The following is a 15,145-nucleotide window of genomic DNA, read 5'->3' on the forward strand; positions in this document are numbered from 1 at the left end:
CCATCGCCAGGCCAAGCTGTGAACATATTTTTCTTTTATATTCTCTAGATTTTTTTTAGTATCCTGGTTCTTAGTATGTGTGGAAAGACTGTGTATTTTAAGGTTTTCTTGCCCTAAAATATATTCATCACTCCATTTTTCCATTGGTTTTCTTATGTAGTTTTTATTTCCATTAATTGTAAGGTGTTTTGTAACTTGAACTGTGATTTTGAGAAGGGGGTCATTTAGGAGTGAATTTCCTTACCTGAAAAAAGGGATTTTTAGTTAATTTCTATTACTGTTTACTATGTTAAGTGTAATGACACCAAGAAACATGATTTATATCAATTCTAAAGTTAGAGGTCATTGAAACTTGCTTGAAAGAACATACAGAATTATCTGTGGTAAATGGTTCACAAGTGACCTTCTCTGCTGCCACCTCATTTTCACCTTGTGAATAACACCTCAGAGCATTTTACCTTGAAAAATAGAGCAGTTGGGTGTTGTGCGTTATCTATCAATATTGAATACAAGGCTATCTTAAAGAAACATTTATAACTTGCAAATAGAAGGAATTTCTGGTTACTGCTTGCTACTACTTTCAACGTTAACTGTAGTGCAAACAAGCGATATACTTGGTATCATTTCAATCCTCTGAATTTGGCTGGAACTTGCTCCATAGCACATACAATAATGGTCTCTGTTACATGTGCTTCTCTGCTGCCACCTCGTGTGCATTTTTAGATTCACGCCTCAGTACAGGTTCAAAAGAATAGTTTGGTAGAGAACTTTGGCTATAAACGTTGATTTCAATTTGTAGTTTCTGTAAAGTTTTTGTGTATCTTTAGTGGTTTGTTTTCTTAAAATCTCTCGGTTCATCCTCTTTTTCTTCTTTCTTTCCAGCTATGCTTTTATAAAGCCTTTGAAAGTGTCCATCATATACCAGGCATTGTGCAATGGAACTCATGTCACTGCACTCAATGACTTCCCATTGACTCTTTTAGACACTGTCATTTTATTTTCTTTTATATAAAACTACTTCGTGTATTGTAAAATAGTGTGTGCTTTGATTTGACACGTATGTTGAATTTTAACAACTTTTCTATTATAAAAAATGTATTCTTATTGCAGAAGTGCAGGAAAAATGATTTCAAAAACAACAAAAACAGATTTTCATACAGATATAACTACTGTTCATATTAGGACATTTTCTTTCTGAATTCTTTGTGTACCTATTATATTTCTCTTTGCGTATATACTCAGGTTCACTGGGTGTGTGGACATCTGTGTGCAAAGATGTGCATTGCACATGTGCATATTTTTCTGGGTCCACAGTGTCTGTCATTTGTGGATATCTGTGTATGTATGCAAATGACTATTTTTAATTCATTCAGGAAACACTTAATATATTTCTATTATGTGCCAGGCAGTGTGCTCGACACTGGTTGCCTGTAGTGAATGAGATAGACTTAATTTCTGTCTTTATGAATGATACACTGTCCTGGGATAAACAGACGAAAAATATATAAATAAATAAAATAATCGTTAGTTGAAACAAGCATTGTATTTGGTAGTGCAATATCTTTGGTGTCAGTTATGATTTATTATGGCGAGGATCAGTATATCAGTTTCTCAGAATATAGAGCTGAGACATAAGACTCGGTTTTTCAGCAATGCGTGTTCTCAGGTATAAAACTGGGAAAATATAGAAGTTATGAATCAAAGACCCTGGGAGGTGTTCTGCGAGCAAAGAACCTAACTTGTATGTTGTTACCAATGCTCAGAAAAATTCTGATGTCCAAGCTTAGGTGGTCTCTCATCCTGGACTGCTGCCACGGCACAAAAGAAAGTGCATGTTAAGACAGCTGTCACTTTCTGCTAAAAAACAAGAAATAGTGTTTATGCCCCTCAATTTTAAGAGCAAAGAAAAGTCTTCTGCTGTTGTCGCCACAGAAGACTAAATTATCATTTTATTTTTTAATTACCTCTGGTTTTTTCTAGTAATTTTTTTTTTCCAAAAGACAATGTCTTGCTCTCACCAGAGAGCTCAGTAGTTAAAGTGTCACACCTATACGCTAATGTCATAGGTTTGCTCCTGGGTCAAGGCAAATACTGAAACAGATTGATGTTTCTGACTATCTGTCTGTCTTTTCCCCCCCTATCCTGCCTTGAACATTAATAAATCAATAAAAGAAAAAATGACAGTGGCTTTTTTGTTGTGGTTTTTGCAGCTTAAATTGCATCAAATAATAAATTATGTTTTCAAAATCTCACCCCAAAAGGAAATCAATGGTAAGTTTGTAAAGTACCATATTTCCCATGTATAAGAAGCATCACTATATAAGATGCACCTTAATATTTGGGCACAAAGTTTGTGAAAATGATAACAAATGCGAATAAATGGAAAATGCAAGTAAAAAAATACTACAACCATTGTACAAGAGTAACACAGTTTTCTTACCACATATTTTTCAAAAATGATGAGTCTTACTCATGGGGAAATATTGTATACACCCTCCAAATGTCTCTGTGAATATTTATTTTTTCTTTTCTTTTTTTACAGATACAGGGAGAGAATCAGAGAGAGGAATATATTGGGAAAGACAAACAGAAATGGAGAGGTTTTTTTATTATTTGCCAGGTCACAGATCAATCATCAGTTTTTTGTTGTGACACCTTACATGATCATTGACTCCTCTCACATATGAGTCTTGAATAGGGAGCTACAGCTGATCGAGTGACCGCTTGCTCGAGTCAGCTACCTTGGGCTCAAGCTGGTGAGCTTTGCTCAAACGACATGATTTGGCGCTCAATCTGGCGCTCTTGAAATCTCAAACCTGGGTTCTTTGCATTCCAGTCAAATGCTCTAACCACTGCGCCATCACCTGCTCAAGCTGTGAACATATTTCTCTTTTACTTTCTCTGGATTTTATTTATTATCCTGGTTCTTAGTATGTGTGGAAAGACTGTGTATTTTAAGGTTCTCTTGCCCTAAAATATATCCATCACTGCATTTTTCCATAGGTTTCTTTATGTAGTTTTTATTTCCATTAATTGTAAGGTATTTTGTAACTTGTACTGTGATTTTGAAAAGGGGGTCTATTAGAAGTGAATTTCCTTGCCTTAAAAAAAAGGTATTTTTAGTTAATTTCTATTACTGTTTACTATATTAAGTGTAATGACACCAAGAAACATGATTTATATCAATTCTAAGGTTAGAGGTAGTTGACACTTGCTTGAAAGAACATACAGGATTTTCTGTGGTAAATGTTTCCCAAGTGTGCTTTTCTGCTGCCACCTCATTTTCACTTTGTGAATAACAGCTCAGAGCAGTTTACCTTGAAAAATACAGCAGTTGGGTGTTGTGCATTATCTATCAATGTTGAATCCCAGGCTATCTAAAAGAAACTTTTATAACTTGCAAATAGAAGGAATTTCTGGATACTGCTTGCTACTACTTTCAAAGTTAACAGTAGTGAAAACAAGAGATATACTTGGTATCATTTCAATCCTCTGAATATGGCTGGAAATTGCTCCATAGCGCATACACTAATGGTCTCTGTCACATGTGCTTTTCTGCTGCCACCTCGTGTGCATCTTGGGAATCACGACTTAGTACAGTTTCAAAGGAATAGTTTGGTAGAGAACATTGTCTATAAACATTGATTCCAATTTGCCATTTCTGTAAAATTTTTGTGTATCATTAGTTGTTTCTTTTCTTCAAATATCTTGGTTCATCCCCTTTTCTTTTTTGTTTTCAGCCATGCTTTCATAAACCTTTGAAAGTGCCCATCATATACCAGGCACTGTGCAGGGAACTCATGTCCCTGCACTCAATGACTTCACATTCTTCTCTCTTAACTTCTCTCTTTTTAATTCCTTTTATATAAAACTACTTCGTGTATTGTAAAATAGGATGAGCTTTGATTTCACAGGTATGTTGAATTTTAACAGCTTTTCTATTTTAAAAAATCTATTCTTATTGCAGAAGTGCAAGAAAAATGATCTCAAAAACAACAACAACAGATTTTCAAACAGATATATCTAATGTTCATATTAGGACATTTTCTTTCCCTATTCTTTTTGTACCTATTATATTACTCTTTGCATATATACTCAGGTTCACTTTGTGTTTGGACATCTGTGTGCATAGATGTGCATTGCACATGAGCATATCTCTCTTGGTCCACAGTGTCTGTCATTTGTGGTTATCTGTGTACATATGCAAATGACTATTTATTCATTCATTCAGAAAACACTTATTCTATTTTTATTTTGTTCCAGGCACTCTGCTTGACACTGGATGACTATAGTGAATGAGATAAACTTACTTTCTGTCTGTCTGAATACTAAAATGTCCTGGGGTAGACAGAGAAAAAAATATACATAAATAAAACAATTGTAAGTTGAAACAAGCACTGTATTTGGTAGTGAAACCTCTTTGGTGTCAGTTATTATTTATTATGGAGAGTTTCAGTATATTGGTTTCTCAGAAGGCAAAGCTGAAACATGAGACTCGGTTTTTCAGCAATGCTTGTTCTCCGGTATAAAACTGAGAAAATATAGAAGTTATGAATCAAACACCCTGGGAGTTGTTCTGTGAGCAAAAATCCCTAGCTTGTATGTTATGACCAATGCTAACATAAATTCTGATGTCCAAATATAGGAGGTCTCTCAGTCTGGACTGCTGCCATGGCACCAGGAAAAGTGCATTTTAAGAAACAAGTCACTTTCTGCTAAACAGCGAGAAATAGTGTTTATGCCCCTGAATATTAGGAGGAAAAAAATCTTCTGGTGTCATCGCCACAGAAGATTAAATTATCATTATATTTTTTAATTTCCTCTGGTTTTCTCTAGTAAATTTTTTCCCAAAAGACAATGGCTTACTCTCACCAGAGAGCTCAGTAGTTATAGTGTCACGCCAATAAGCTAATGTCATAGGTTTGCTCCTAAGTCAAGGCATATACCGAAAGAGATTGATGTTTCTGACTATCTGTCTGTCTTTTTCACCCTCTATACTGCCTCTAACATTAAAAAATAAATAAAAACAAAAATGACAGTGGCTTTTTTATTGTTGATTTTGCAGCTTAAATTGCATAGAAGTATGAATTATGTTTTTCAAAATCTAACCCCAAGAGGAAATCAATGGTAAGGTTGTCAAGTACCATATTTCTTCATGTACAACAAGCCACCCTGTATAAGACACACCTTAATTCTGTGGAACAAAGTTTGCGAAAATGATAACAAGTGTGAATAAACGGGAAATGCAAGTAAAAAAATACTACAACAATTGTATAAGAGGCAGGCAGTTTTCTAGCCCCATATTTTTTCAAAAATGATGAGTCTTAATTATGGAGAAATATGGTATACACCCTCCAAATGTCTCTGTGAACAGTAGTTTTTTCTTTTCTTTTTTTACAGAGACAGGGAGTGAGTCAGATAGAGGAATATATAGGGACAGACAGATAGAAAAGTAGATATTTTTTTATTATTGTCCAGCTCACAGATCAATCATCAGTTTTTTGTTGTGACACCTTACCTGTTCATTGACTCCTGTCCCATATGTGCCTTGAACAGAGGGCTACAGCTCATCGAGTGACTGCTTGCTCAAGCCAGCGACTTTGAACTCAAGCTGGTGAGCTTAGCTCAAACGAAATGAGCCGGCGATCAAGCTGCCACCCTAGGAATCTCACATCTGGGTCATTTGCACTCCAGACAAATGCTCAAACCACTGCAAAATTGCCAGCTCAAGCTATGAACATTTTTTTCTTTTACTTTCTCTGAATTGTATTTAGTATTCTGGTTTTAAGTATGTGTAGAAAGACTGTAAATTTTAAGTATTTCTTGCCCTAAAATATACTCATCAGTGCACTTTTTCATAGGTTTTCTTATGTAGTTTTTATTTCCATTAATTGTAAGGTATTTTGTAACTTGAACTGTGATTTTGAGAAAGGGGTCATTTAGGAGTGAATTTCCATACCTTAAAAAAAGGATTTTTAGTTAATTTCTATTACTGTTTACTATACTAATTGTAATGACACCAAGAAACATGATTTATATCAATTCTAAGGTTAGAGGTAGTTGACACTTGCTTGAAAGAACATACAGGATTTTCTGTGGTAAATGTATCCCAATTGTGCTTCTCTGCTGCCACATCGTTTTCACCTTGTGAATAACAGCACAGAGCAGTTTACCTTGAAAAATACATCAGTTGGGTGTTGTGCAATATCTATCAATGTTGAATCCAAGGCTATCTAGAAGAAACTTTTATAACTTTGAAATAGAAGGAATTTCTGGTTACTGCTTGCTACTACTTTCAACGTTAACTATAGTAAAACAGGAGATATACATGGTATCATTTCAATTCTCTGAATTTGGCTGGAACTTGCTCCATAGCACATACAATAACGGACTCTGTTACATGTGCTTCTCTGCTGCCACCACGTGTACATCATCAGAATCACGCCGCAGTACAGGTTCAAAGGAATACTTTGGTAGAGAACATTGTGTATAAACGCTGATACCAATTTGCCTTTTCTGTAAAGTTTTTTTGTATCCTTAGTGCTTTGATTTCTTAAAATCTCTTGGTTCATCTCATTTTCTTCTTTGTTTCCAGCCATGCTTTCATAAAGCCTTTGAAAGTGCCCATGATATACCAGACACTGTGAAGGGAACTCATGTCCCTGCACTCAATTACTTCCCATTCTACTCTTTTAAATTCTGTCTTTTTAATTCCTTTTATATAAAAATACTTCGTGTATTGTAAAATATGATGTGCTTTGATTTGACAGGTATGTTGACTTTTAACAGCTTTTCTTTTAAAAAATATGTATTTTTATTACAGAAGTGCAAGAAAAATGATCTCAAAAACAAAAACGACAGATTTTCATACAGATATATCTACTGTTCATATTAGGACATTTTCTTTCCCTATTCTTTGTGTACCTGTTATATTTCTCTTTGTGTATATACTCAGGTTCACTGGGTGTGTGTACACCTGTGTGTGATGTGCATTGCACATGAGCTTATCTCTCTGGGTCCTCAGTGTCTGTCATTTGTGGATATCTGTGTATGTATGCAAACGTCTATTTATTCATTCATTCAGGAAACATTTATTGTATTTCTATTATATGGAAGCACTTTGCTCAACACTGGGTGCCTAAAGTGAATGAGATAGACTTACTTTCTGTCTTTATGAATACTACACTGTCCTGGAGTAGACAGAAGAAAAAATATGCATAGAATAATAATCGTAAGTTGAAACAGGCACTGTATTTGTTATTGAAATATCTTTGGAGTCATTTATGTTTTATTTTGGCAAGGTTCAGTATATCAGTTTCTCAGAATGCAGAGCTGAGACATGAGACATGGTTTTTCAGCTATGCGTGTTCTCAGGTATAAAACTGAGAAAATATAGAAGGTATGAATCAAAGACCCTGGGAGGTATTCTGTGAGCAATAGAACCTAGCTTGTATGTTGTGACCAATGCTCAGATAAATTCTGATATCCAAGCTCAATAAGTATCTCAGTCTGGACTGATACCACGGCACAAGAGATAGTACATGTAAGGAAAGGGGTCACTTTCTGCTGAACAATTAAAAATAGTGTTTATGCCCCGGAATTTTAAGAGCAAAGAAATCTTCTGGTGTTTTTGACACATAAGACTAAATTATCATTTTATTTTTTAATTACCTCTGGATTTCTCTACTAAATTTTTTCCCCAAAAGGCAATGGCTTGCTCTCTTTCAGAGAGCTCAGTAGTTAAAGCATCACACCTATACACTAAAGTCATAGGTTTGCTTCTGGTTGAAGGCACATACCGAAACAGATTGATGTTTCTATCTGTCTTTCTTTTTACCTCTCTATCCTGCCTCTAATATTAATAAATAAATAAAAGAAAAAAAAGACAGTAGCTTTTTTGTTGTTGTTTTTGCAGCTTCAATTGCATAGAAGCATGAATTATGTTTTTCTAATTCTCACCCGAAGAGAAAATCAATGGTAAGTTTGTAATATACCATATTTCCCCATGTATAAGAAGTCTCACTGTATAAGACGCACCTTAATTTTGGGGCAAAAAGTTTTAGAAAATAAGAAGAAATGCGAATAAATGGGAAATGCAAGTAAAAAAATACTACAATCACTGTAAAAGAGGCACTCAGTTTTCTAACCTCATATTTTTCAAAAATAATGAGTCTTATTCATTGGAAAATATGGTATACACCCTCCAAATGTCTCTGTGAACAGTACTTTCTTCTTTTCTTTTTTTACAAAGACATGGAGAGTCAAAGAGAGAGATATATAGGGACAGACAGACAGAAATGGAAAGATTTTTTTATTATTTGCCAGGTTACAGATCAATCATTAGTTTTTTGTTGTGACACCTTACGTGTTCATTGACTCCTGTCTCATATGTGCCTTGAACTGTGGGCTACATCTGAACGAGTGACCACTTGCTCGATCCAGGGTCCTTGGGCTCAAGCTGGTGAAATTTGCACAAACAACATGAACCGATGCTCAAGCTGGCACCCTTGGGATCTCAAACCTAGGTCCTTTGCATTCCAGTCAAATGCTCTATCCACTACGCCATCACCTGCTCAAGCTGTGAACATTTTTTTCTTTTATTTTCTCTGGATTTTATTTAGTATCCTGATTCTTCCTGCATGTGGAAAGTCTGTGTTCTTTAAGGATTTCATGCCCTAAAAAATATTCATCACTGCATTTTTCCATAGGTTTCCTTATCTATTTTTTATGTCCATTACTTGTAAGCTATTTCGGTTTGGGAATAAGTTTGTAGTGTTTTTATATATCATTTTAGTTTTCAATGATTTGTTTGTAGTCTGGCAAAGGGTAAGTATTCATTTGATAAAACTCTTTCTCCTCTACAGAACTATGTTAATTTTATTTTTGAGTTATTTAATTTTTATTAGTTTTGAGGCATAGAATTCAAATACCCAGGAGGCAAAAATCAACAATCTTGACACCTACTCCTCTTTGCTTTTCATCGAGGTCAAAAAGCTGCTGAAGCAGCCTCGGACATTTGCGACGCGTATGTAGAAGGTGTCATAGGTGAGTCTAAAGCATGCAAATGGTTTGCAAAGGTCAAAAATGGAGACTTTGACATTGATGACATGTCCCATAGTGGAAGGTTTTCTGAATTCGATGAAGAACGTTTCAAATCACAGTTGAAGGAGAACGGTCGCCCAACAATTCGGGAATTGGCGAAAAAAAAGAACTGCGATTATAAAACGATTCTCAATCTCCATCATTCAATAGGATTTACCGAAAAATTGTGAGCCTAGGTGCCTCACGAGCTCAACAAAAAAAAGAACAAAGAAAGTTGCCTTCAAATTTCTTCTCAGCATCTCTCACGCCATTGGGCAACACGTGGTCATAAACAACGCTTTTTGTACAGAATCGTCACGGGAGATGAGAAATGGTGCCTATACATTAATATGAAGCAAAGAAAGGAGTGGGTCGCTCAAGAAGATACGCCAAAGACGACAGTCAAGCCACACCTTCATCCAAAGAAGATCATAATATGTGTTTGGTGAAACTGGGAAAGCATGGTGTACTGCGAAATGTTCAAAAAGAATGCGACGGTAAACAAGGAGCTCTACATTGCCCAGCTACACCGGGTGAATGAGGCTATTCAACTGAAAACTACTGATCGACATGGTCAAACCATACTCCTGCACAACAACGCCAGGACCCATGTGGCACAAGTTGTCAACGCCGCACTCCAAGAGCTTGAATGGGAGGTCCTTCAGCATCCGCTGTATTCTCCGGACCTTGCACCAACCGATTACCATCTTTTCAGCTCCCTGTCAAACCATATGAAGGGTGTTACCTTCCATAACAAAGAGTTCCTTAAAAACTGGCTCAACATATTCTTTGACACCAGACCACGCGATTTTTGGAAGAATGGCATCAACAAATTGGTCGAGAGGTGAGAAGAGGTTGTAAACGGCAATGCCGAATATATAATTGATTAACTTATTGATTTAATTATTGTTTTTAGTTTAAATAAAAGTCTTCAGTTAAAACACTACGAACTTATTCCCCAAACAAATATTTTTGTAACTTGAACTGTGATTTTGAGAAGGGGGTCATTTAGGAGGGAATTTCCTTACCTTCAATAAAAGGGGGATTTTTAGTTAATTTCTACTACTGTTTACTATATTAAGTGTAATGACACAAAGAAATATGATTGATATCAATTCTAAGGTTTGAGGTAGTTGAAACTTGCTTGAAAGAACATACAGGATTATCTGTGGTAAATGTATCCCAAGTGTGCTTCTCTGCTGCCACCTCGTTTTCACCTTGTGAGTAACAGCTCAGAGCATTTACCTTGAAAAATACAGCAGTTGGGTGTTGTGCGTTATCTATCAATGTTGAATCCAAGGCTATCTAAAAGGAACTTTTATAACTTGCAAACAGAAAGAATTTCAGGTTACTGCTTGCTACTAATTTCAATGTTAACTGTATGGAAAACAAGAGATATACATGGTATCATTTCAATCTTTTGAATTTGGTTGGAACATGCTCCAGAATACATAGAATAATAGTCTCTGACACATGTGCTTATCTGCTGCCACCTCGTGTGCATTTTCGGAATCACACCTCAGTACAGGTTCAAAGGAAGTGTTCCGTAGAGAACATTGTCTATAAAGGTTGATTTCAATTTGCCATTTTTGTAAAATTTCTGTGTATCCTAAGTGGTTTGTTTTCTTAAAATCTCTTGGTTCATCCCTTTTCCTTCTTTGTTTCCAGACATGCTTTCATAAAGACTTTGAAAGTGCCCATTATATACCAGGCAGTGTAGAGGGAAATCATGTCCCTGCACTCAATGACTTCCCATTCTGCTCTTTTAAATTGTCATTTTATTTCCTTTTATATAAAACTACTTCGTGTATTGTAAAATAGGATGTGCTTTGATTTGACAGGCATGTTAAATTTTAACAGCTTTTCTTTTATAAAAAATGTATTTTTATTGCAGAAGTGCAAGAAAAATGATCTCAAAAACAACAAAAACAAATTTTCATATAGATATATCTACTGGTGATATTAAGATATATTCTTTCTGAATTTTTTGTGTACCTGTTATATATATCTTTGTGTATATACTCAGGTTCACTGGGTGTGTGTACATCTGTGTGCATAGATGTGCATTGCACATGAGTATATCTCTCTGGGTCCACAGTGTCTTTCATTTGTGGATATCTGTGTACATATGCATATGACTATTTATACATTCATTCAGGAAACATTTATTTTATTTCTATTATGTGCCAGGCACTGTGCTCGACAGTGGATGCCTATAGTGACTTAGATAGACTTACTTTCTGTCTTTATGAATATGACACTATCCTGGGGTAGAGAGAAGAAAAAAATATACATAAACAAAAAAATCGTAAATTGAAACAAGCACTGTATTTGGTAGTACAATATCTTTGGTGTCAGTTATGATTTACTATGTCGAGGTTCAGTATAAAATTTTCTCAGAAGGCAGAGCTGAGACATAAGAATCAGATTTTCAGCAATGCATGTTCTCAGGTATAAAACTGAGAAAATATAGAAGTTATGAATCAAATACCCTAGGAGGTGTTCTGTTAGGAAAAGTACCTAGCTTGTATGTTGTGACCAATTCTCAGTTAAATTCTGATGTCCAAGCTTAGGAGGTCTCTCAGTCTGGACTGCTTCCATGGCACAAGGGAAAGTGCATGGTAGGAAAAGGGTCACTTTCTGCTAAACAATTAGAAATAGTGTTTATGCCCCTGAATTTTAAGAGCAAAGAAGAGTCTTCTGGTGTCATCGCCACAGAAGATTAATTATCATTTTATTTTTTAATTACTTCTGATTTTCTCTAGTAAATTTTTTCCCCGAAAGACAATGGCTTGCTCTAACCAGAGACCTCAGTAGTTAAAGCATCTCAACTATACTATGTCATAGGTTTGCTCTTTGGTCAAGGCACATACCGAAACAGATTGATGTTTCTGACTAACTGTCTCCCTTTTTGCCCCTCTATGCTGCCTCTAACATTAATAAATAAAAATAATAACAGTGGCTTTTTTTTGTTGTTTTTGCAGCTTAAATTGCATAGAATTATGATTATGTTTTTTAAAATCTCACCGCAAGAGGAAATCAATGGTAGGTTTGTAAAGTATTATATTTCCCCATGTAAAAGAAGCCTTCCTGTATAAGACGCACATTAATTTTGTGGCACAAAGTCTGAGAAAATGATAACAAATGTGAATAAATGGGAAATGCAAGTAAAATATACTACAACCAATCTATAAGAGGCACTCAGTTTTCTAACCCCATATTTTTCAAAAATGATGAGTCTTACTCATGGGGAAATATGGCATACACCCTCCAAATGTCTCTGTGAAGAGATCTATTTTCTTTTTTTACAGAGACAGGGAGAGAGTCAGAGGGAGAGATATATAGGGACAGACAGACACAAGTGGAGAGATATTTTTATTATTTGCCAGGTCACAGATCAATCTTCAGGTTTTTGTTGTGACACCTTATGTGCGCATTGACTCCTGTCTCATATGTGACTTGAACAGGGGGCTACAGCTTATCGAGTGACTGCTTGCTCAAGCCAGAGACCTTGGGCTCAAGCTGGTGAGCTTTGACGATGATGACACGTCCCGCAGCGGAAGGTTTTCTGAATTTGATGAAGAATGTCTCAAATCAATATTGAAGGAGAACGGTCGCCAAACCAGTCGTTAATTGGCAGAAAAAATGAACTACGATCATAAAATGATTCTGAATCACCTTAATTCAATGGGACTTACTGAAAAATTGGGATCTTGGGTGCCTAACGAGCTAAAAAAAAAAAAGAAATTGCCTTCAAATGGCTTTTCAGTATATCACCCGCCTTTGGGCAACACATGGTCATAAACAGTGCTTTTGGTACCGAATTGTCACGAGAGATGAGAAATGGTGCCTACACATCAATATGAAGCATAGAACGGAGTGGGTGGCTCCAGGAGATACGCCATAGCTGAGAGTCAAGCCACACCTTCATCCAAAGAACATCATGATATGTGTTTGGTGGGACTGGAACTGAATGGTGCACTGGGAAATGCTTTAAAAGAATGCGACGGTCAACAAGAAGCTCTACATTGCTCAGGTAAACCGGGTGATTGAGGCTATTCGACTGAAAAGTCCTGATAGACATGGTAAACTATACTCCTGCATGACAGCGCCAGGACCCATGTTGTACAAGTCGTCAAATCCGCACTCCAAGAGCTTGAATGAAAGGTCCTTCAGCATCCGCCATATTCTCCGGACCTTGCACCAACCGATTACCATCTTTTCCACTCCCTGTCAAACCATATGAAAGGCGTTACTTTCCATAACAAAGATGTCTTTAAAAACTGGCTCAACAAATTCTTTGACACCAGACAAGGCGATTTTTGGAGGAACGGCATCAACAAATTGGTTGAGAGTTGGAAAGAGGTTGTAAACAGCAACGGCAAATATATAATTGATTAACTAATTGATTTAATTCTTGTTTTTTTTTTTTTTTTTTTAAATAAAAGTCTTCGGTTAAAACACTACGAACCAATTCCCAAACCAAATATTTTGTAACTTGTACTGTGATTTTGAGAAGGGGGTCATTTGGGAGTTAATTTTCTTACCTTAAAAAAAAAAAGAATTTTTAGTTAATTTCTACTACTGTTTACTGCATTATGTGTAATGACACCAAGAAACATAATTGATATCAATTCTAAGGTTAGAGTTAGTTGAAACTTGCTTGAAAGAACATACAGGATTATCTGTGGTAAATGTTTCCCAAGTGTGCCTCTCTGCTGCCACCACGATTTCACCTTGTGAGTAACAGCTCAGAGCAGTTTACCTTGAAAAATACAGCAGTTGAGTGTTGTGCATTATATATCAATGTTGAATCCAAGGCTATCTAAAAGAAACTTTTATAACTTGCAAATAGGAGGAATTTATGGTTACTGCTTGCTACTACTTTCAACATTAACTGTAGTGAAACAAGACATATCCATGGTATCATTTCAATCCTCTGAATTTGGCTGGAACTTTCACCATAGCACATAGAATAATGGTCTCTGTTACATGTGCTTCTCTGCTGCCACCTCGTGTGCATTTTCGGAAACATGCCTCAGAACAGGTTCAAAGGAAGAGTTTGGTAGAGAACATTGTCTATAAAGGTTGATTTTAATTTGCCGATTCTGTCAAATTTTTGTGTATTTTAAGTGTTTTTTTTTTCTTAAAATCTCTCGGTTCATCCGTTTTTCTACTCTGTTTTCAGACATGCTTCCATAAAGCCTTTGAAAGTGCCCATCGTATACCAAGCACTGTGAAGGGATCTCATGTCCCTGCACTCAATGACTTCCCATTCTACTCTTTTAAATTCTGTCATTTTATTTCCTTTTATATAAAACAACTTCGTGTATTGTGAAATAGGATGTGCTTTGATTTTACAGGTTTGTTGAATTTTAAATGTTTTCTTTTATAAAAAATGAATTTTTATTGCAGAATTTAAAGAAAAATGATCTCAAAAACAACAACAATTGATTTTCATACAGATATATCTACTGTTCATATTAGGACATTTTCTTTCCAAATTCTTTGGGTACCTGTTATATTTCTCTTTGTGTATATACTCAGGTTCACTGGGTGTGTGTACATCTGTGTGCACAGATGTGCATTGCACATGAGCATATCTCTCTGGGTCTACAGTGTCTCTCATTTGTGGCTCTCTGTGTACATATGCAAATGACTATTTATTCATTCATTCAGGAAACACTTATTGTATTTCTATTATGTGCCAGGCACTGTGCTCAACACTGGATGCCTATAGTGAATGTGATAAACTCACTTTCTCTCTTTATGAATATGACACTGTCTTGGGGTTGACAGAAGAAAACAATATACATAAACAATATAATCATAAATTGAAACAAGCACTGTATTTTGTCGTGCAATATCTTTGGTGTCAGTTATGATTTATTATGGCGAGGTTCAGTATATCAGTTTCTCAGAAGGCAGAGCTGAGACATAAGTCTCGGTTTTTCAGCCATGCGTGTTCTCAGGTATAAAACTGAGAAAATAAAGAAGTTATGAATCAAAGACGCTGGGAGGTGTTCTGTGAGCAAAAGAACCTAGCTGGAATTTTGTGACCAAA

Source organism: Saccopteryx leptura, unplaced genomic scaffold, assembly GCF_036850995.1.
Source record: "Saccopteryx leptura isolate mSacLep1 unplaced genomic scaffold, mSacLep1_pri_phased_curated manual_scaffold_23, whole genome shotgun sequence".
NCBI lineage: Eukaryota > Metazoa > Chordata > Mammalia > Chiroptera > Emballonuridae > Saccopteryx > Saccopteryx leptura.